This window comes from Triturus cristatus, chromosome 10 (genome assembly GCF_964204655.1).
Source record: "Triturus cristatus chromosome 10, aTriCri1.1, whole genome shotgun sequence".
NCBI classification, from domain to species: domain Eukaryota; kingdom Metazoa; phylum Chordata; class Amphibia; order Caudata; family Salamandridae; genus Triturus; species Triturus cristatus.
Window position 1 is genome coordinate 948,742,727 of NC_140593.1, and position 23,161 is coordinate 948,765,887.

The 23,161-nt window shown below is 47.1% G+C and overlaps 1 protein-coding gene across 6 annotated transcripts in view; it reads left to right on the forward strand.

The window, feature by feature from the left end:
• Positions 1-23,161, forward strand: part of ZBTB47 (zinc finger and BTB domain containing 47) — a 296,077-nt gene that overhangs the window by 130,088 nt on the left and 142,828 nt on the right. Inside the window, exon 1 of one of the 6 annotated variants that reach the window (XM_085628789.1) lies at positions 16,113-16,285. The exons of the other annotated variants lie outside the window; for them this stretch is intronic. The gene's annotated coding sequence lies outside the window, so the exon portion shown is untranslated. Of the gene's footprint in view, positions 1-16,112; positions 16,286-23,161 lie in introns of those variants that run through there. 6 annotated transcript variants of the gene reach the window in all.

The window sequence follows — 23,161 nt, forward strand, 5'->3', positions numbered from 1 at the left end:
CCCTCCCCATCCACCTACGGCAGATCAAAGACCTGCTGACCTTCAGAAGACTCCTCAAGACCTGTCTCTTCGAGCAGTAGCAGCACTAACCCCCCCCCCCAGCGCCTTGAAACCCGCAAGGGTATGTAGTGCGCTTTACAAATGCTATGATTGATTGATTGTGTACTGGATGTACAGCAATTCATTTGGTTAAATATGAAGAGTGGAAAATAGGTATCAAGGAAACCTAGGAAGTTCTGAAATGGGCAGAAGATATGGAGTTTAGAAGCAGTGGCAATTTGCATATCTCTGAATTTGTGGGTACCCATACTAGCATGTGAATTAGAGGGCATTTTTTAAAATGACTTCTTTTTTACACAATGTCTTAAATTTGGAAGGCAGAAATACATACAAAGACAATTGGTAATAGCACTTGTTCTACTATTCTTTGTTCCCTAAGTTTCCCGATACAAATGGTATTAGACAGCGCTTGTATTTTAGCAGCATCGGGTGTCTGAAGTCAAAGTCAGACCTGCATCAGTCAGAAAATGACATACTTGAGTGAGAGCTTTATCTTGCTCCTTTTGTGTAGCTCCGAAAATAAATAAGTCATCTCTATTGTTGAATGCATTCACAACTGGCTGTATTACACTTCGAATGATGTTTCGGAAATGTTCTGCAGCTGATGACACACCAAAAACTATTTTTTTTACTCAAAACAGACCTACATGGATAGAAAGGTTATAAATACTTGCAATCTTCTTCAAGTTCCAACTGATGATAACCTTTATTTAAGTCAAGGCAAAAGAAAACCTTTGCACCATTTACTTGCATTATCATGTCAGTATTATGTGGACCAGGATTTCCTTCTCATTCAAATTCTTGTTTACTCAGCGCATTCAAAGCTTATGCGTACAGCTCCTTCAGTCTCCTTTTTGGGCACTACCACTATGGGAGAAACCCATGGCGTCCGACCAGTTGAACTCTCAATAATGTCATGTTTAAGTAATGATTCAAGTTCTTTTTCAACAGCTTCTTGTAAATGAAAAGCAACTCGTTTACATCTGTGAGCAACAAGACGAACATTGTCATTAATGTGTAACTTTACTTTTTATAGTCTTTAGCTTTTCCAAACCATGACACAATGAAAGAAATTGACATACTATTTTGTGGGGATCATTCAGGTTGTAATGCACAGAAATCAGTACCATGTCCCCAGCGGTACTGAAACTGAGCAGACAGGCACTTGGTGCGGTACCTTGGAGCACTTGGATGGGTGCTTGCATCTTTGTTTTCTTGTGTTTCAATGTCGCTTCAAATGAAACTTGACTTTTTAAGGGCGTCGATGAAGCCCAAGTGTACACTCTGGTTTTTTTTATGGTGTAAGTCGAGGTAATGGAGATAATTTATGATATTTCTCTTCAGGCATTACATCTATTGATGTGCCACTGTCGATGATGAAAGGTATCAAGCGGTCCTTTATTTTTAATGTTATTTTTGGACAACGTTTGTAAGTGTTTGGTGCTTTGGAATGTTGACTTTTCTTTTACTGACATTTTTCTTTGCATGCTGCCAGTCCGACATACGCTTTTTCTCTGAGTTAAACAATGACCTGGTGCAACCGTATTCCTCACATTCATTGCATACTGAGGCTGATGAACTGTTTGACGATGATTTAGATGACGTTCGACTTCATTCAGTGTCAATTTTCCTCAGTGGTGTCGCCGCTTGGCCTTGTAGGGTTGCGTCGAACGTTGCCTCTGGAATGTTCTAGCAGCCATTTTGTCTTAGCGCTGTGGCACACTTGCTTTTTCCTTCACTTTACAAACTGTCACAAAAATGGTTTTCTTTACCACAGCCTTTACATATCTTTCTAATGGCGGGACATTTACCTTCATGTGGAAAGGAAAATCCACATCTAAAACATAACTTCTTTTTACATATAGACTGCACTTTGTGTCCTTCAGTCTTTTGCTTTGGCTTACTTTTTATGCTCATGATTGATTCACTTTGGGCACCTCCGTCCTCCATGTCCGTGGCTTGTCTTTCAGCATGCTTCTCAGCTCTGACAGCCATCAACATTCGCTCCCGACTAAGAGTTTCTCTCAGCATTTATCTGAATGAATCTGACAAGCATCCATCAGTAACTCTAAGTTGCATAGCTTCCACCTCATTAAATTCAGTGTACGTACAGTGTTCAATGAGCGTATCAATAGCTCCACAAATTCATCAATGGTTTCCCCAACTTTTTGGCATTCTTGACTGAAAATATATCTTTCGTAATCAACATTTACTACTGGATTGAACTTTAGATTCAGCGTTTCTTTAGTCTGACAATATGTAGTTTGTTCGTCAGTTTGCAGCATTTTATTTATGACGTCTTTCACACAATCACCAGCAAGATTTTTGAGATACTTGATAATCTTTTTGTTATCCGTCTCTTCAAGTGCATCAATGAAATCATCAAATGTCTCAATCCACACAGACCATCTATCGCCAATAATTTGCTCTTTGGCAGTATCGAAATGTGGTGGTGGTTTCAAGAATGCTGTAGCGTTATAGACCACTGTGGAACTTTCTGACATCGCTGGTGGTTCCTTGTGACTTGGCATTTGCAATTCGTCTGTAAGACCTTGCAACGTGCTTGCCTTCGACTCACCTTTAATGAGAGCTGGAAACGTGACGTTCTTCTCAGACATCTGAAAAACTTCACTATTTCAAAATTTGTTCTGGGATCTTTATTCTTCAAGGACCTGTGAAGTTATTCTGAGCCCCACTCTGCAACTTTGTGTATTTGGGTATGGACTTCTCCATAAGCACAACCCGGAACACTTCTCCTTGAGCCACCTTTACCAAGTGTGGTAGTATGTTGCATCTCTTCAGGGCATTCTGTAAGTCTTTCTTCTTTTTGTCTCCATGTCAATTTGCTTTTTGTAACACCTGGTTGATCTCCACCTTTCATCGTTATTTTGTAGGTTATGATGATCAGCAGCTGTACTTCGTAAACCAGTTTAAAATTGCTTTCAGTACGAACACTTCGAATAATGTACAACTTTATCTTGTGTGACAGTGCAGTACATTTTATGTATGGCTTGATCATCAGATTCTCGTCCATCACCGTGTAAATTCTTTGCAATGCTTCTGTTGTCTTTATGTGCTTTACAGCAGCTGGAGTTGCACTTTGACTCCACATGCTTGCAGCATCTATTCCGATATTTGCCAGCGACACATGTGGCACGCACAAGCAGTTTTCTTGCACCACAGCAAAACTCCCTGGGAGAGTACAGTCATTCTTTGGGTTTCTTATCCCATATCTGGTCACTAATTGTAGTGTCTTCCCAGGCTGGGTAACTGCCACTAACACACCACACACAGAGCTTAGTATTGCACATCTTTATTCTGCTGCATGTAACGGCAAACTCAACATTCTAAAACAAGCATTCATGGCATTGTGCTCTGACACCTACATCACAGCTCTACGGAATCCATTAGGAGCTAAAAGAGTTCCATTCTAAAATGTTGCAAGACACTACAATATAGACGATTGGTGGCCTCAATTAAAGCAGCACTGGCATGCGCTGACAAAAAAGAGAACATGCACTATTAGGAAATCTGCAAGCATCAAGCGTATAACTTCCTATTTTAGAAATAAAAGAAAATTTTTAAAAAGCTCCAACATTCTGAGTATTTGAAAAGTTTGATTTTCACGCTGTTTTGTTCATCAATTAAAATAAAATATTTCTTAATTTGTCTATTTCTTTGATGTATACTTATTTTCCCAGCATCAAGTAGTGATTCAGTGGGAGTCTACAAAAGTCAACAGGTTAAGAACCACTTCCCTAGGTTATTCCCTACAGTACTGCCAGATATGTAACTTAACCCCACTGTGCTCTATGTCATGGAGCTAACCACCATGTGTTCTCTCATCATGTTTCAGCAGTCCAGTCTCTCACATCAAGTCTCATACCAGTTCATGGCTTGTGAGTTTCAATTCCCTCATCTAAGGCTAAACTGGTCATTTGGGTCACAGCCATCACCCTTCTGGACACTCCTCGCTGCATGCTCAGTTAAGGAGAGGCATGCAACCAGACAAAAAGGTGCCACTGATCTTACATTCCACACAGATTATTACCTATTAGGAACCTTTTATACAAACACACTCCCAAAGCAAGGGACTTCTGCTTTTGCAAATGTGACAGCGGATTACAAAATAAAAATCACAATCAATGCGAATGACAATCCCTATTACAGAGTCTTTAGTCCTTTGAAAGTATTTGTAAAATAAGCATGTGCAAAGTAAATAGGTCTCATTTATGCAAGAGCTATTGGCTTTACCAATGTATTTTAGTCATGTTGTATACAAGGCTAAAACACAAGTGCCTCAAGGGCGCAACAAGCGTTTGCGTCTGCTTTGCATGTTCCCAGGGCACTTTGGTATTACAGAAGGGGCCGCAGACGCTTGTGTGTCCCCTTCAGTAATACTGATAGCGCTGGCGCACTTAAAGCAAGGGGATCTCTAATCCCTGTAACGCCCTGAACGTCTCAGGATCGTTTAACAGACACGATAATGAGAACGCAACCACTTGTGAAGGTTTAGTTATTTTAATGAAGGCAAAAATAATATAAGGAATAAACAAAGGTTATAGTCACTGGAATCCTCCAGGCTACGTACGTTACCAGCCCACAGCACGGATGGTCCTAACCGTCCTCTGCATATACGCCGATCCCGGCGTATGCCAACAGAGGGCAGAAATGAAATGGCCGACAATGCCAATCGGTAGGCTGTGAGGGGCACGAAGAGTGTTGGGGAAAATCGAGGAGTCAGGGAAACACCCAGCCGGGGTCTCTACCTGAAGGGAGCAGCCGCTCAACCTCTTCCTCAGACTGCACCGGGACGCGGAGTCACCTCCTGGTGATGCGTCACCGATACCCCAATCACAAGCAAAGAAGACTGAACCGAGAGCAGCCGCTCGATCGATCCTGTGGACTTCCGAGTCTGTAACGCGGCAAACACCTCCTGGTGTGCGTTACAGCTGGCAGTCCCTGTATCTCTGGTCGGGCTGGGAGTTACGACTCCAACCAGCAAAAGCGCCACTGCGCTTTGATTCAGCCGAGTCAAAAAGCGAAGCTCAATGGTTATCCGGTAGAGCTTCCGGGTCCTTCACAGGTGACGATGGGGCAAGACACGGCCCAGGGAGTAACGACTCGACCTACCTCCGTTCTTGCCTTACTGGAGCACCACTCCGGAACACTGCTTCTTCACTAAGCAGGTACGTCGGTGTAAACACAATATCCGACAGCGTTGTACCTCCCGGTTCCTCCCTTTATAGGGCGTGTTTTCCTTGAGTTATGTAACAGCTCTCCTGTTTACATAAGGGCGTGTTTTCCTTGAGTTATGTAACAGCTCTCCTGTTTACATAAGGGCGTGTTTTCCTTGAGTTATGTAACAGCTCTCCTGTTTACATAAGGGCGTGTTTTCCTTGAGTTATGTAACAGCTCTCCTGTTTACATAACCTCTCAACCGCTAAGCATCCTGGGAGATGTGGTCCGTTTTCGCTGGTTACCGTTTTCCTCCCCTCGCATGACAGGAATTCTTGACAGTACATCCTCCCTCTCAGCGGCTCCCCACGGGCCCAGCGCTGGCAGGAAAACGCCGATGGAACAAGGAGACCAAGCGCGGAGCATGAACCCCTTCAGCCGGTTCCCATGACTGCTCCTCCGGGCCATAGCCTTTCCACGCAACCAGGTACCACAGCTTCCCCCTGCGCCATTTGGACGCCCGTATGCCCGACACTTCATACTCCACCTCCGACTCCACGCATACCGGCCTAGGTGTCCCAGACGGCTTGGAGGGTGCTGGTTTGAGCAATGATACATGAAAGACAGGGTGTATCCGCAATGACTGGGGCAAGCACACCTTCACGTTCACGGGACCCATACACTTGGTAATTCGATAGGGGCCCATGTACTTGGGATGGAACACACTGTTCTTTCGAAACCTCATGTTTCTTGTGGATATCCAGACGTAGTCTCCAGTGCGGTACAGTGGCCCGGGCCTTCTCTTCCTGTCTGCCGCAGCCTTGTATCTTCTCTTGGCCTCTATTAGGACAGCCCTTGAGCGCATCAACGTGTCTTTTATGTGTGCCACCCTGTCCGCTGTGGCGGGAATCCTGTCCTCTCTGAACGGATGTAGAAATGGCAAGAACCTGGGATGTTGGCCATAGTTGCTATAGAACGGAGATGACTGTGTGGAGCTGTGAGTGGCGTTGTTATAGGCTATCTCTGCAACCCATAGCAAGTCGACCCATTCTTCCCTGCCCTGGTCCACAAAACATCGCAGATACTGTTTGAGCGTTTGGTTCAGGCGCTCGGTTTGGCCGTCCGTTTGAGGGTGGTAGCTGGTGGACAGGGCGGTCTTAACATGCAGCGCAGTGCACCAAGTCTTCCAGAATTGCGCAGTAAACTGCGACCCCCGGTCCGACACGATCACCCCAGGTAATCCATGCAGTCGTACCACATTCTTTAGGAGTAGTGACGCCAATTCCCCGGCCGTAGGAACTCTCTTGCAGGGGATGAAGTGCCCCATTTTCGTCAAGTAATCCACCACGACCAGTATTGCCGTCATCCCCTGGTCTACCGGTAGGCCCACCACGAAGTCCAGTGATATGCTATCCCATGGTCTATCCGGGGTCGGAAGTGGATGTAAGAGCCCTTGGGTTCGGCCATGGTCGGCCTTCATGGTAGCACACGTAGGACACTCCTGTCCCCACCTCCTGACATCCACTCTCATAGTTGGCCACCAGAAATGCCGTCCCATGCTAGCCACCGTTTTCTCAAAGCCCAAATGACCTGCGCATGGAGAGTCATGGCACCAGATGAATGCTTGTTTCCTTAGCCTAGGCGTGGGTATCAATAGGCACCTGCCCTTCAGGGGTATCCCGTCCTTCAGCTGCCATTCTCTGTGACTGAGGAGCCACCTCCGCCATGCGAATGACCTGATCCCTCTCTTTATTCCCCTCAGGAAAGTATCCGGTTGGATAACCCCCAATACCATCCTCGGGGAAATGATGGAATGCTCGGTCGCAGGCAATGGTTCCTTAACTGCAGATTGACGGGACAGGGCGTCCGCCTTCCGGTTTTCCGTCCCCGGCCGATATGTGATGCGGAAGTTGAACCCCGCAAAGAAGATCATCCACCGCAGCTGTCTGGGAGAAAGGTGTCTTGTGGCCGTCATGAACTGTAGGTTCCGATGGTCCGTGTACACCGATACCACATGTCTTGCCCCCATCAACCAATGCCTCCATTCGGTGAAGGCGTCCTTGATTGCGAGAAGCTCCTTCTCCGCAATATGGTAGTTGCGTTCGGCGTCGTTGAGTTTGCGGGACATGTACGCAACGGGATGAAGCACCCCTGTGTCGTGGTTGCGTTGGGACAAGATAGCCCCCAGCGCCACATCCGATGCGTCCGCTTCCACCATGTAGGGGAGATCCGGATCGGGGTGAGCCAACACCGGTGCCTTACCAAAGGCGCTTTTCAGGGCCTCAAAGGCTTTGTTCGCTTCAGGGGCCCAGACAAACTCCTTGGACTTCCTCAGTAGCTGTGTGATTGGGGCCACCAATCCTGAAAATCCATCTATAAACCGCCTGTAAAAGTTGGCGAAGCCAATGAAACTTTGGACGTCCTTCACGCTTTGGGGCACCGGCCATTCTTTCACCGCCTTGATCTTTCGTTCTGCCATCTCCTGTCCCTCTGGACTCAGCATCACTCCGAGGAATTCCACGGATGTGACGTGGAAGTCACACTTGCTGAGTTTACAAAACAGCATGTTTTCCCTCAGCTTTTGGAGCACAGCTTTGACGTGGTGTACGTGCTCCTCCACACTGGACGAATAGATGAGGATGTCGTCGATATATACGACCACGTAGATATCCAACTCCTCTCTGAACACCTCATTCAAAAAGTACTGAAAGGCTGCCGGGGCGTTGCACAGACCGAACGGCATGACGAGGTACTCAAAAAGGCCGAACCTGGTCTTAAAGGCGGTCTTCCACTCGTCTCCGTCCCTCATGCGCACCAGATGGTATGCCCCTTTCAAATCCAACTTGGTGTAGATACGAGCTTTCTTGACCTGTTCCAGAAGTACACTGATGAGAGGCAAGGGGTACCGATTCTTTACGGTTATCGCATTCAATGCCCTAAAGTCCACACAGGCTCTCAGCTCCCCATTAGCCTTCGGGATGAAGAAGAGTGGCGAGGCGGCCGGAGACGTGGACGGGCGGATGAATCCTAGCTTGAGGAGTTTATCCAGGTACCCCCGGAGATGCACGTTTTCAGGCTCCGTCAGGGCATACAGCCTGCCGCTGGGAACGCTGGCCCCTGGCACCAGGTCGATCTGGCAGTCAAACTGTCTATGTGGTGGTAGCACTTCCGCCTTCACCTCATCAAATACATCCTCAAAACTGTGATAAGCCTGGGGGAGAGCCACATCTTTTTCTGACGCTGTAGCCACCGTCTGACTCCCGCTCTCATCTGCGTCAAGGGATTCCGTTCTTACTCCACAATGCAGGATGCAATACGGTGACGTCAGTTCGATGCAATGTGTTGGCCAATCCACAGAGGGGTTGTGTTTCTGTAGCCACGGCAATCCCAATATGACGCCATATTGGGGCGCTCGGATGATGTTAAAATCGATTTGTTCCAAATGGTTCCTCCCACATCTCATCGGAAGGACCCCCGTGTGCTGCCCGATGGGCCCCGTCACCAATCGCCTTCCGTCTACAGCATAGACGTCTTCGGGTACAGCTTTGGGAAGAAGCACTAGCCCTAGCCTGCATGCCTCGTTGTGGTCCATAAACATGCCAGTGGCCCCTGAATCCACCATGGCCACAACGGGTATCCACTGGTCATGCACTCCCACGTGCACCGTGAGAAACAGGTGTCGTTGTCCCTTAGTGACCGAGTTGGAAAGTGAAGGGATGGATGAGTGACTCCGAGATGCCCCTTCTTTGGTCTGGGAGTCCTCTAGTTTTCCGCCGGTACGTCCACCACGGCTGTTACCGACCGGTTGGCCCGATAACGTGACGTCTTCGGTTTGGCAGGGCATTCACGTACGTAGTGGCCTTTTTTGCCACAATATAGGCACAATCCTTGTTTACGGCATGACTCTTTCTCCGTGGCTGTGAGGCTCGCTCGTATTGCGCCGATGTCCATGGGTTCTCCCTTGGATGCGGTGGAAGTTTCAGGACTTCCCACTATCACATAGGATGGAAGGGATTTTCCTTTTCTCCCATGATCCCCCTTTCTTTCACTTAGCCTATGTTCCAGCCGTAATACCAGGTTGATAAGGCCCTCACATGTCTTGGGTTGTGGGTCAATATGAGCCACGGCGTCCTTGAGCTCATCGCACAGCCCGTGATGGAAGAGCGCCGTCTGTTTAGCAACAGGCCACTTGGTTTCCGCAACCAGCCTTCGGAACGCGTTGAGATACTGCACCAGGCCGTTGGATCCCTGTCTCAACTCAAGCATTTCACGGTCCGCCGTGTATGAGTCAGCCCTTCTGTCGAAGACTTTCAGGAATTCCTCGCGAAAAGCACCCCAATCACATAAGATGGGGTCGTCCCTGCTCACCAGAGGTACGGCCCATTGTGCCGCGTTTCCAGCCAAATAGGATATAAGGAAAGCCACACGAGCCTGACTCGTGGGGAACGCCCTTGGTTTGCACGATAAATGTAGTGCCACTTGTGTGAGGAATACCTGCACTGTGTTAGGATCCCCACTGTACCTCTCTGGTGTTGCCAAGGGGACGGCTACCGGCATTTCCACTACTACCGCAGGGGTCTGGTTCGTGAGGGAGGTGCTGGGCGTGAGCGGGTCCAATTGGATAGCATCCAGTCTGGCTTTTACATCGGCTGTTTCTTGCCTGGAGGCAGCCAATTCAATTTGCACGGTCGCTAAAGCAGCCAGCACATCATCAAGTGTTGCCATGTCTGTTATCGACCGGGAGACAGTTAGTGTTATTAAGGTCGGATATTTTGTAACGCCCTGAACGTCTCAGGATCGTTTAACAGACACGATAATGAGAACGCAACCACTTGTGAAGGTTTAGTTATTTTAATGAAGGCAAAAATAATACAAGGAATAAACAAAGGTTATAGTCACTGGAATCCTCCAGGCTACGTACGTTACCAGCCCACAGCACGGATGGTCCTAACCGTCCTCTGCATATACGCCGATCCCGGCGTATGCCAACAGAGGGCAGAAATGAAATGGCCGACAATGCCAATCGGTAGGCTGTGAGGGGCACGAAGAGTGTTGGGGAGAATCGAGGAGTCAGGGAAACACCCAGCCGGGGTCTCTACCTGAAGGGAGCAGCCGCTCAACCTCTTCCTCAGACTGCACCGGGACGCGGAGTCACCTCCTGGTGATGCGTCACCGATACCCCAATCACAAGCAAAGAAGACTGAACCGAGAGCAGCCGCTCGATCGATCCTGTGGACTTCCGAGTCTGTAACGCGGCAAACACCTCCTGGTGTGCGTTACAGCTGGCAGTCCCTGTATCTCTGGTCGGGCTGGGAGTTACGACTCCAACCAGCAAAAGCGCCACTGCGCTTTGACTCAGCCGAGTCAAAAAGCGAAGCTCAATGGTTATCCGGTAGAGCTTCCGGGTCCTTCACAGGTGACGATGGGGCAAGACACGGCCCAGGGAGTAACGACTCGACCTACCTCCGTTCTTGCCTTACTGGAGCACCACTCCGGAACACTGCTTCTTCACTAAGCAGGTACGTCGGTGTAAACACAATATCCGACAGCGTTGTACCTCCCGGTTCCTCCCTTTATAGGGCGTGTTTTCCTTGAGTTATGTAACAGCTCTCCTGTTTACATAAGGGCGTGTTTTCCTTGAGTTATGTAACAGCTCTCCTGTTTACATAAGGGCGTGTTTTCCTTGAGTTATGTAACAGCTCTCCTGTTTACATAACCTCTCAACCGCTAAGCATCCTGGGAGATGTAGTCCGTTTTCGCTGGTTACCGTTTTCCTCCCCTCGCATGACAGGAATTCTTGACAATCACCTTTAAAATTGCAGGTGGGTTGCCGCCTGCACTTTGCAAACATGGAGTGGCTGCCAGCAGCCTCTCCACGTTTTCACATGAATGTGCTGCCCCCAGGGCAGCACGAGTTCGCAGCTGCCCTGGAGGAAGCGCATATATCTTATTAGGGCGCATTGTCATTGTTTGCGCCCGGTGTACCTTTTAAAAGGTGTGCCCGGAGCAAACAATGACAGTGCATAATATGACCCCAGAATTGCTGCTATTCTGCATGGCTGAAAGTTAGTGGCATAGAGGTGGTGTGGAGTGTCATGGAGTTGAGTGGAGTGTCATGGAGTTGAGTTGAGTGGAGTGTCATGGAGTTGAGTGGAGTGTCATAGATAGAGTGGAGTGTCATAGAGTAGAGTGGAGTGGCATGTCGTGGAGTAGAATGATGTAGAGTGATGTACAGTGGAGGGGTGTAGGGTGGAAGGGCATAGAGTATAGTAGCGTGTTGTGGAGTGGCATAGAGTGGTGTGGTGATAAGTGGCGTAAAGAGGAGTGACATAGAATGTCGTAGACTTGTGGGGCAAAGAGTGGAGAAGAGTGGTATAGAGGGGAGTGGCGTAGAGTGGAGTATGCCTGGTGTGACAGCACACTGCAATTAAATACAACACATTTTTTATTTTCACAGATATATAGTTTTACTGATCAAAGTATACAGTGCACTAACAATAAATGTGTGGAAATGGCATCACCTAGTGTATTGATTTGTTATGATCGTATTAAAATATTTGTTTCCACCACACGTCAGAATTACAAAAAAAATTGCTTTATTTTTGCTCTCCTAATTCTGAAATATTCTGAAATATTTGCACAGTTCATTTACAGACATTTAAGTATTGTTGTATGCTAGAAAAAAAGCCTTTTCTTTACCACCATCAGATTGTCACATAAATCGCTCACTTAAACTCAAGTAAATTCCAGGCTCCCTCAGAAGACAGCCTGACACTTGGCCTCTGTCTTTGAATGCACAGCAGATGTTACAAAATAAGAACAAAATGTAAACTTCTGTTTACAGAAAGTGAGCCCTTGTGAAAGAATACAAGGAGCATGTCAGAGAGGTGGTAAATAGGCTATGCTCCATGGGACAGCCTGAAACAAATGAAGCCAACAAATAGAAAGCAAGGAAACGCGAGTTACAAACCACAAAGCAAACGGGTGGAATGCATTCCTAGGTCATTTTTAGGTCTCGCTGGCTATCGCGTAAGCGATCGCTCAGCGAGACTTTAGTAAAGGGGGCTCCCCCGCCTGGAATGCGCTCCCCCGCCCCCGCCCCCGCCAAGCACGCGCGCCACGCTCCGCCGGGCTTGTCTTGTTCTACTTTGAAGTTCTACAAATTACCTACCTTGCTATCATAGATCACAACCTCTCGTTCCTTATCCCAGTAATACTTCATCTGTTCCAGCCCTGTTCATCCCTCGATCCAGTTCCTTTTTGCCAGAAAGTCTCACTAATGCTGCCATCGAAATGTTAATTAAATTTACCATAAAGGAAACTGAAGTAAATGCACGGAATGCTTCCCCTCAGAGCAGCAGGCTTAACCTAATCACCAATTAACCGCTGGATTTAACCACTAACCCTGTGGTTCACAAGTACCATGCTACTTACCATAAAGCGCTTCAAGCCCCTTCAACGGTAGCGAAGCTCTAAACAAATGCATTTACTACAAAATAAGTTACCTTCCCCAGGATCCGAACCCGTGACCCGCAAGACACCCCCAGCTCTGTAGCAGGGGACTTAACTACGAGCCATGGGGTGAAAGACAACCTGTGACATGCACCACACGTGCAGACCAGTGCAGCAGGAGGTGCATTAACCACCCGGGTTAACTCGCAACCACTACGAGCGGCTTATAAGGTCATCCTGCAGATGGGAGGGAGAGAGTCTCTCTCTCTCTCTCTCCCTCTCTCTTTTCCCCCTCTCGTTCTTTCTGTTTCTTTCTCTTTCTCTCCCTCCCTCCTCTCTCTTCCTTTCTCTCCCCCTCTCTCTTTCTCCCCCTCTCTCTCTCTCTTTCTTTGTCTTTTTCTCTCTCTCTCCCTCTCTCCTCTCCTCTCTTTCTCCCCCTCTCTCTCTTTTTCTCTCTCTCTCTCTCTCTCTCTCTCCCTCTCTCCCTCTCTCTCTCTCTCTCTCTCTCTCACTCTCTCTCTCTCTCTCTCTCTTTCTTTCTTTCTTTCTCTCTCTTTCTCTCTCTTCTCTTTCTTTCTCTCTCTTCTCTTTCTCTCCTCTTTTCCCCCCTCCTTTCCCCCCTCGGACCATTTATCCGCCTGAGGTAGGTAAGATTAGTATGGTTGAGTTCTGTAGTAGTAACTCCTGCTATTGAAAATGCTGTGAAGCTATTAGAAATAATGCATAGAAAAATGTATGTCCGCCAGTGTGTGCAGTGCACCACAACGCTGCCAACACAAAGCCCGGTGACCACTGCTCCCTAAAGCTTTGCACTTCGCAGGAAGGATGCCCTCTTCCGCCCGACCCTTTCTGCTGACCACTTTCCGCCCCCTGAAGCCACAGCTGCTCTGAGGGATAGTGAGTGATCTATAATTCATAGCGCCTCCCTGCAGCCTCCGGGTGCATGCACGTGAGTGCGGATGTCGGGTTTGCTCTCACGAGGACTTCCGAGGGTGTTCACTCTGCTGCCGAATTGCTCTCCTAGGCACAAGCTAGCGCCCCGAGACCCTCGGTACGAGTGAAGTGCTACATTCGGGCAAGGCACAAGCCCTAAAACAAATATTTGCAATACAATAGGTCTCGCATTTATGCGAGTTTGAGCTATTGACATTGCAAATGACAATCCCCTTTTATTTTTGTTTTCATTTTTAAAAACATAACTAAAAGGCATTGTCATTTACAATGCCAATAGCTTAAACTCGTGTAAATGCGAGACCTATTGCATTGCAAATGCTTGTTCAGAATGCCCTCAAGAAGACTTTAGCAACCAGATAGCTGTGCTGTCTGTGAGGCTTTGACCTAATTAGAAGGAATGTGTAATGCAATGACTAAAATAAATACCTCAATAAGTAGGGTATCATGATTTGTGGCCTTTTATTTCACAACCAATTCAATCCATCAGTATTCAAGTGCAACTACTCACCCTTCAAGGCGCGGGAATGGGGGCTGAGCTGGGTCTGCGGTTCAGTTGAAGAGCCAGGTCTTGAGGTCCTTCCTGAATTGTGGCAGTGATGGTGATTGCCTGAGGTGCAATGGCAGGGAGTTCCAGGTTTTCGCAGCGAGGTAGAAGGATCTTCCTCCAGTCATGGTCTTGCGGATCCATGGGATGTTGATATTGCGGATCCTTGGGCTAAAGCCCAGAGCCAGTTGGAAGGAGTGGAAATATCTGGTGGGGGTGTAGAAGAGGAGGCTGTGGTTGAAAAATGTAGGTCCGGCATTGTGAAAGCCTTTGTAGGCATGCGTGAGAAGCTTGAAGGTGATTCTCTTATTGAAAGATAGCCAGTGAAAGTCTCCCAGGTGGCCGGTGATGTGGTTGTGGTGCGGGATGCACGGGATGCATTTGGCAAAGGCGTTTTGGATGGTCTACAGTTTTTTCAGGAGTTTCTGGGTGGTGCTGGCGTAGAGTGCATTGCTCTAGTCGAGTCTGCTGCTGATGAGCACCTGGGTGACCGCTTTCCTGGGCTTGGTGGTGATCCACTTGCAGCTCCTCCGAAGGAGGCGGAGTGTGTGGAATCAGAGGGATGAAACAGCATTGATTTGGCGATTCATTGAGAGCGAGGAGTCCAGGATGATGCTGAGGTTTTGTGCATGGTCTGGGAGTGTTAGGGGGTTCAGAGTGCTGCAGGCCACCAAGAGTCATCCCAGGTGGAGGAGGAAGAACCCAGGACAAGGACTTCGGTCTTGTCTGAGGTAAACTTTAGGCAGCTGTCCTTGATCCAGGTGGCGACTGCCTCCAGCCTGTTGTGGAAGTTGCTCTTGGCGGCTGTGGGTTTGTCTGTGAGGGATAGAATCATCTAGATTTCGTCGGTGTAGATGACGATGTTGAGTTAGTGGTTTCTGACAATGGCTGCAAGCAGGCCATGTATATGTTGAAGAGGATGTGACTCAGGGAGGATCTCTGGTGCTCTCCGCAGCTGATCTCTGTGGGTTCTGAGTTGAGCGGTGGAAGTCTGACTCTCTGCTTTTGGCCGGTGAGGAAGGAGCGAATCCATTCTAGGGCTTTGTCACGGATGCTGACGTCGTGGAGTCTTGTGCAGAGGGTGTGGTAGGAGACGGTGTCAAAGGCGGCTGAGAGGTCCAGTAGGATGAGGGCTGCAGTTTGGCCTCAGTCGAGGAGGGTGCAAATTTCGTCTGTGGCGACGAGGAGTGTGGTCTCCACGCTGTGGTTGCTTCTGAAGCCCGATTGGGAAAGGTCCAGGATGTTGTTCATTTCAATGAACTTGGAGAGTTGGGCGTTGATGGCTTTTTCGATGGCTTTGGCTGGGATGGGTAGCAGAGAGATGGGTCGGTAGTTCTTGATGTCCGTCGGGTCAGCAGAAGGTCTCTTCAGCAGGGGGTTCTTCTCTGCGAGCTTCCAGTCTTCCGGGAAGGTTGCGGACTCAATGTATCAGTTGGTGGTGCGGCAGAGTTCAGGTGCGATGGAGGTGCCAGCTTTGTTGAAGATTTGGTGAGGGCAGGGATCCAAGGGGGCTCCGGTGTGGATGCTCTTCGTGATCCTGAAGGTGTTGTCCGAGGTGAGGGTAGTCCAGTTGTTCAGGGTCTGCTGTAGGGTGGAGCCATTGGGTGCGGTGGTTGCGGGTGAGATGGGTGAGTCTTGGATTGTGAAGCTGTTGTGGATCTCCTTGATCTTGCGGTGAAAGAAGGTAGCGAGGTTGTCACAGAGGTCTTGGGACAGGGGGGATGTGTGCTGTCTCTGTGCTGGGTTTGGTGAATTCTTTCACCACGGCAAAGACTTATTTGTTGTTGTGTGCGTTGGCATTGATGTGTTCCTCGATGGCTGCTTTTATGAGGCGGTGGTGTGCGGTGACGGTGGATTTGAAGTCTGTGTGATCTACTGTGATCTTGCTGCTCCTCCATCTTTTCTTTTCTCTTTTTGTCTGCAGGTGCACTTGGACTCTTGGAGAGTGTAGGCGAAACTGCTGGATTTCTTGCAGGGATGCTTGCCTGAGGACTTCTTGAAGGGGGCCAGTGTGTTGGCGCAGTCAAATATCTAGTGGTGGAGGTTGCGTGCTGAGGTGTTGGCGTCCGTGGATGTCTTTGGTGGGGTCTTGCTGAGGTAGGTGATTAGCTGGTCTTCGGTGGTCTTGTTCCAGCTTCTGCAAGGATTGCAGTGGGTGTGGAGTCATATGGTGGGTTTGGTTAAGTGGACGCAGTGGTGGTCGGTCCAGTGTTGCTCAAAGGTGTGGCTAATGTTGTTGTTTGCGGAGAAGATGGGGTCGAGTGTGTCCCCTGCTGAGTGGGTTGGAGAAGTGACCAGCTGTCTGAGTCCGATGGTGGCGAGGTTCTCCAGTAGGGATGAGGTGTTGTGTTCTTTGAGGTTGTTCAGTTGGAAAATAATGTCGCCGAGGAGGATGTAGTCTGTTGAGGCGAGAGCGTGGTGAGTGATAAAGTTGGTTATGGTTTCGCTGAAGTGGGGCGGGATCCAACTGTTTTGATGCTTCTGCTTCAGGAACACACCTCATGCTTATGGTCTCTGGAGACTTTAGCGATTCAGTTCAAGACATATATCACCAATAAAGTCCAGTTAACAGATCTTTCAGCCAGACCGGAGTGTCTCTTTTGGAGAAGCTTCCTAACCGGTATCCTCCCTTGATTTTGTAGGGTCTTGTCCCCTCCTCCATGCCAAAGAGAAGGGCTTAGTCTAAATGCTTCCTGCCAGGTCCCTCCTGTTGACGGGCAGGACAAGCCTGCTTATATACTTTCAGAGCCCCAGGTGACCTGCCCCTTTTCGTCCTCTACCTCCATATTTGTTGTTCGATAAGAGTACCTGCCCCCTGATTCTTAATACCACTGACTGATTGAGTTTGGGAAGACAAACCATGCCACTAAATAAATGCTGTCTGCCTCTGTAATCTTAAGAGAAGAGAGAAACCAACAATGGCAGCCTCCTCAGCAATTTCCCTGGAGGTAATTGTGCTTCGGGAACGATGGGGAACAGGCAAAAGTTACCCTTTTTTTGTCTTTGCAGGATGAGTCCCAAACCTGCCTTATTCGTCTGTCCCCCTGCCTATGGGTGCTGGTATGCAAGCGACCTTATGTAATACGCTGTGGTGGTACGTCAAAGGAAATCTTAATCTCTAACAAAAGTCCAATATTGCTTTCGACCCCAGGTCAATCACCTGACCTGCCGTCAAACAACACTGTCCAACCATAGGGGTTGTCATATGTGAAGAAATGGTATATCTCCTAAGCTCCCAATGTAAACCTCTAATCACTAACCTGGTAATCGCCTCCATTTTTTCCTGCCACAGATGATTGGGGACATAAAGTCTGCATTTGTAATAGATGAGTCGCTTTCAATCCTTCCTTATCCTCGTGTAGCCTAATACATGGTATTTGTCTTTGAAGTACAAATGCTTTGGGGCTTTTCTTTCCACTACCAGGGATCCCACTCTGGACCTGCATCCTGCAGGACCTCTTCTTCAAATCTGGCTGCATGAACTTCAGAAGATTGCACAATAACCACAAAGTCTGCTTGCTGTACGGGTCCTAGGCACAAAGTCTGTCCGTACTTCTCGTACTTCCTTTTCACCCTAACTCTCTCTTCAATCAACACTCGGCTGTTGAACGCAGTAGTAGCAATAGTTGTAGTAGTAGTAATAGAATTCTGGTCTGAGTATCACTCATGCCAGAAGAGGGCCATTTGACAAGTTGTTTCTGGGGTTGTTGACATTGCATGGATTAGATCATATTTATTTATATCACATGGCGTTACCCTGACCCCAGATGCCTCCTTAAGAGTAATTTACAAGCTCACAAGTGACACTTTGCCCTGATGCAGAGAACAAGCTGCCTCGGTACCGGGACTAGGGGGACAGGACGCTTGCACAGCACGGTGAGATGCAGACCTACTTGGATTGTAATACACCTCTGAGTAGGTGTCTCCTAAAACTGAAAGTGACAACTTTGTTGCAATGCATGCCAGATTGCACGTTTAGAAGGTGGGCATGTCTTTGTCAGGAAAGGAAACTAGGCTATGAGGAGAAAATGCTCAAATTATATAAATTGGCCAATGCTAATTTAATCGCATCGTGATTTGTGCTACGGAGGAAAATGCACCTGTTCCCGTCCTTCGCTATTGGAAACGGTCTCCTGTTTGCACAGAACCCCTTGTGAAGTCCCAGCTCGGTCACTGGTACTTCGTGAATTCTGGTGCCATTGAAACCAGTTTAAAGCAAATGCCATATTTTTCGTACTTCTTCTGCTCATCTGTGGAAACATTTGATGCTGAGGGGCAGAGGGGTTCTACAAAATAAGGTACAAGTCCAGGTCTGTTTATTCAGGACTATATTTGACTGAGTGCATATTGATCACACCTTGTAAAGAAATCTGTAAAAGTAGCCCATAATTTGTCCATATTTTTTGCGGGTCTCCTTTATTGAATGGCGAGCTACTTGATATGTATACCACGCTTTCGCTGAAATGGCTAAAAGACGCGTAGAATATTGCATTTTGTAGTTCTGGCTATAGATGGCTGTAGCTTTGTGGATGACCTCATGTCATCAGTTCTTTAAAAAGTACAGTAAGAAGTAATACACAGTGAGAACGGTCTTTGGGGCAGCCCCTTTCAGTCATTGGCCTTCTTGTGTTTGCCATTGCTTAGATAAACCGTCCATCAAGGCCATGGTATTTCTTGGATGGTTATGTTGCTCCATTTGTGTTTTAGTGGTTGGTGATGGAGCAACGTGTAGTCATTTTCTTAGATTGCGGATATGAATGACAATTTAGAGCCTGTTTGTGCTTTTTGATGCCTTTACTTTGCCAGTGCAGCAACATTTTAAATTATTAGATATTGCTGTTTGGTTTAGGAAGTTTGTGCTCTTTGGATGCCTTAGCCTGTTATGTAGACATTATATTAATCATTAATTGCACATCTGTTTTACTTTGCTTTCATAATAATATGGTATTGGCGTTACTTTTTTTGTTTACAAAGTAAAATCCTGCACGCATATAGTCTTCCCGAAAGACAAAAAAAATTGTGTTTTAGTTTGCCCCACTGCTCTTACCATTTGACAACGTAAATTACCTATGCAATTATGCTTTCTTAAAAATCCGCAAAATTATTTGTATTTTGGTTATCTTCCACTGCTATTTCGGTGCTGTACATCCACCCTGCCTTAAGCAATTTACTTTGAACACACAGGATTGACACTAACCTTTATCAGATACACTAAGCAACCATTCTGTATCTCAGTTTGTTTGCTCAAATACTGTTATAACAAAGTATTTCCATCCTACTACAAGTAAGGATGGTATAGGGTATCACTTATAGAGCGTGCTTATACCCAAGGGTGTCAAGCCGCTAAAGCAGACAAAGAAGAGACAGGAAAGAAGAGCACTGGCAGCAACCAAGCCAGGTTTTTAGATGTTTTTTAAAAACCGGATACGAGTCAGCGTTGGAGTTAAAAGTAGGACCGTCTGTGTCTTTAATCTAACTGCAATTCCAACTGCCATTTAATTTGTAACCTCTTTGTAATTCTTTCTTCTTTTGTAATTCTTTCTATTATAATTGTAATTACCATTTATAATCTCATTTGTAATTGTACTTCAATGTATGCCAGTTTGTGATTTTCTGTATTTTCATTTCTGTTGGTGTTTTTTCTTGAGAAACCCAAATATTTGAGAAAAAGGTAGGTAGGGAATTACATAGCTGGGTAACACCATTGAAATACTGCTACTTATCAGATATATCGAATTGTACAATCATATCTTCTTCTACTAGTATACGTCTATTCATACATATTGACTTGTATAATACTGTATATCTAACCAACCTACTTTATTCACTATTTTGGGTACCGAAAGTTCATGTACAGTGTTTCATCATCAGTAGAAACTTCCTTCATTCCTGGTGCCCATTATCACAGGGGGCAAGGGGTTCTGTTTGGAAGCAGAATGAACAAAGCTATTTACAAGGAAGGGGGTCAGCGGCAGCAAGCTGATCTCACAGGGCAAGTGGGAAGGGCTGTGGCAGCACAGAAGACCATGCATGGCAAATGGAAGAGTTAGTGGCAGCACAAGGCCATAGTGGGCAAGAAGAAGAGGGCAGGGGCATGCACATAGGACCATGGAGGCCAGAAGAGAGGGGAAGGGGCTGGACACAGACAACAGAGCGCAGGGGAAGGGGATTCACAACAGACAAAGCAGGGCAGACAGGAGGAGCAGTTGCAGCACAACAGAGCATGGAGGGCAGAAGAGAGTGGCAGCAAAATAGACCATGGAGGAGAGGAGGGAGGGGATAGGGGCATGGAACTTGGACAGGCAGGATGGAGGTGGCAGGGACAGGTGGCAGCAATATGACTATGCTAGGCAGGTGGGAGGGGCAGTGGCAGCTAAACTGAACTCAGAGTAGATAGGAGGCAGACCGGTCAAAGGAATATGGTGGGCAGGAAGGAGGGAGCAGGGGCATGCACACAGACAACTAAGGGCAGGGGGAAGGAGAGTAGGAGCAGCAAGCTAAGCACAGAGGCTAAGCAGGAGGGCAATGATGGGGCATATAATTGTGGAAAGGAGGGCAGGATTAGTGGGCAGGGACATCAAGCTAAATGGAGGGCAGTGGCAGCACATTGGACCATGTAGGGCAGTAGGGAGTGGGCTAGTGCATGGACTCAGACAACAGGGGGTAGGGAGGAGGTGGATGGGGTAGCAAGCTAACTGTTTAAGACAGGCAGGAAGGGTAGTGGCAGGACAATGGCCACACACAGCTGTAATGAGGAGCTGGATCATGGACTGCAAGGAGGGGGGTAGGAGCAGCAAGCTTGGGTGGGGGCAGCACAATACCAGGCAAAGCCCTGTGTTCAAACCCCCTGTGCATTCTGCTGGGCAACTTATTTAACATATAAAAAACCTTAGACACTCACTACAAAAACCAAAGGTTACAGGGACGTTATAGTTGGACTCAGATTTCACTCAAACAAAACCAGTGAAATTCAGCAGTTATAGCTGCCTGAGCCAACTATAACCTATACCCCTGAAAATGTACTGCTTATGACCACACATATTACATCACTAAGGACATGGTCAGTGACATCACTTATGACAGCACTGATGACATTTCAAATGACATCACACATGATATCACTGATAACATCATCCATTGATTGTGAGTGTTTTCTAAAAGTTTATGAGTGTTACACATTCACATATTCCCAAATATACAGATTTTGTTTTCCTTTAATATCTCCAAAACTACTGAATGTATTTACATCAAATAATAACAATTGTGAGGTCCACAAGAAAATCTACCTTTCTGCGAAATCTGGTGTAATTTCATCCAGCGGTTCTGGCTGCAAACGTTTCTAAAGACTCTACGGGAATTAACATGGGAAATGCACTTTGTTTGACCCCCCAACCCGCCCGCCCAGTTTTCTCAGCCCTCATTTGATGGATCACCCTGAAACTTTCCATGCGCAACTAGAATCACAGGCACACTTTTGTTTGGAAAATTTCATGAAAATTTGTCAACTGGCACCAAAGATATATACAAGTCAAAAACACTAAAAATTCCCTTGCTACCCAAAAACCAATGCCCACCCTAAATCCTAAAAAATCACTCGCCACCCTAAACCCTAACAAATACCTTGCCATCCAAAAACTCATACACACTCTAACGCTAAAATTTTCCTTGCCACCCAAAAACCCATACCCACCCTAAAAATTCTATTGCCACCCAAAAACCCATACTCACACAAACTGTAAAAAAAATCCCTTACCACCCCATACCCCACCCCCAGTCACAGTTCTGGGTTGAATCCATCATCGTTCTTTAGCTCACTTCGCCACCCCAGTTCAGACACAGCTATATGCAAATCAGTCTTGACCGTGTGTCTCATAGGAACAGTCCAGTCCGAACTGCCAAGCCATGTCTTCCCTGGACCGGAAACAAGCATCCTGGGACCGGTTTCAAGTGAGCTAAAGAACGATGATGGATTCAACCCAGATCTGTGACTGGGCGCTCCGTCCATCATCTCCCTGTGTTTGGTTTGTTTGCCCTAAGTTGGCAGGGTATGCCCAGACGTGGGTCCCTTGCTAACTTTGCCACTGGATTCAAGCTAGCCTGGCTGATGAGGGCTGTTAGCCCGCAGAAACCGGTCCCAGGATGCTTGTTTCCGAGCCAGGGAAGACATGGCATGGCAGGGTTTGACTCTCTTTGTGCGGTCAACTGCTTCTGTGTATGGTCTTTGGCCGTGTGCTGCTGTGGGGGGCTGGCCTAGGGGCCTTAACTGCTACCAGGCCCTGCTCCCACCCTGTGTGTGCGACAAACCTCCTTGTGTGCCCATTGGCCAAGCACAGCATTTGTGCACACAAAACTTTAATGTTTTCCTTTTTATGCTGGATTTGCAGATCCTTTGCTTTTGTGGCTGTAACAGACCTGAGCAGAATTTTAACACTAATTTCTAAACAACTACTGAATGAATTTACACCAAACCACCAAAGCACAATCCTTGTGTAAAATTCTGTCTTCATGACAAATTTGGTGTAATTCCGTTCAGCTGTTTTTCTGTATCACAGATCCTTTGCTTTTGTGGCTGTAACAGACCTGAGCAGAATTTTAACACTAATTTCTAAACAACTACTGAATGAATTTACACCAAACAACCAAAGCACAATCCTTGTGTAAAATTCTGTCTTCATGACAAATTTGGTGTAATTCCGTTCAGCTGTTTTTCTGTATCACAGATCCAAGAATCCTACGAGAATTAAAATGAGAAATGGTTCCTTGGAGACCTCCTACTTTTTCTTGGTCCCCATTTCATGGATCTGCATCAGACTTGCCATGAAGAACCCAAAGTAGTTGTACGTTTTTAGAAGGTTTGGTGCCAAATTAAGAAAAATGTGCTCCTTTATAAACCACAAATAAAAATGTATCAAACAAAAAAGGTCTGGTCTGTGTTTTAATGGCGAGTCAATAAAGATCTACATAATTGGTAGA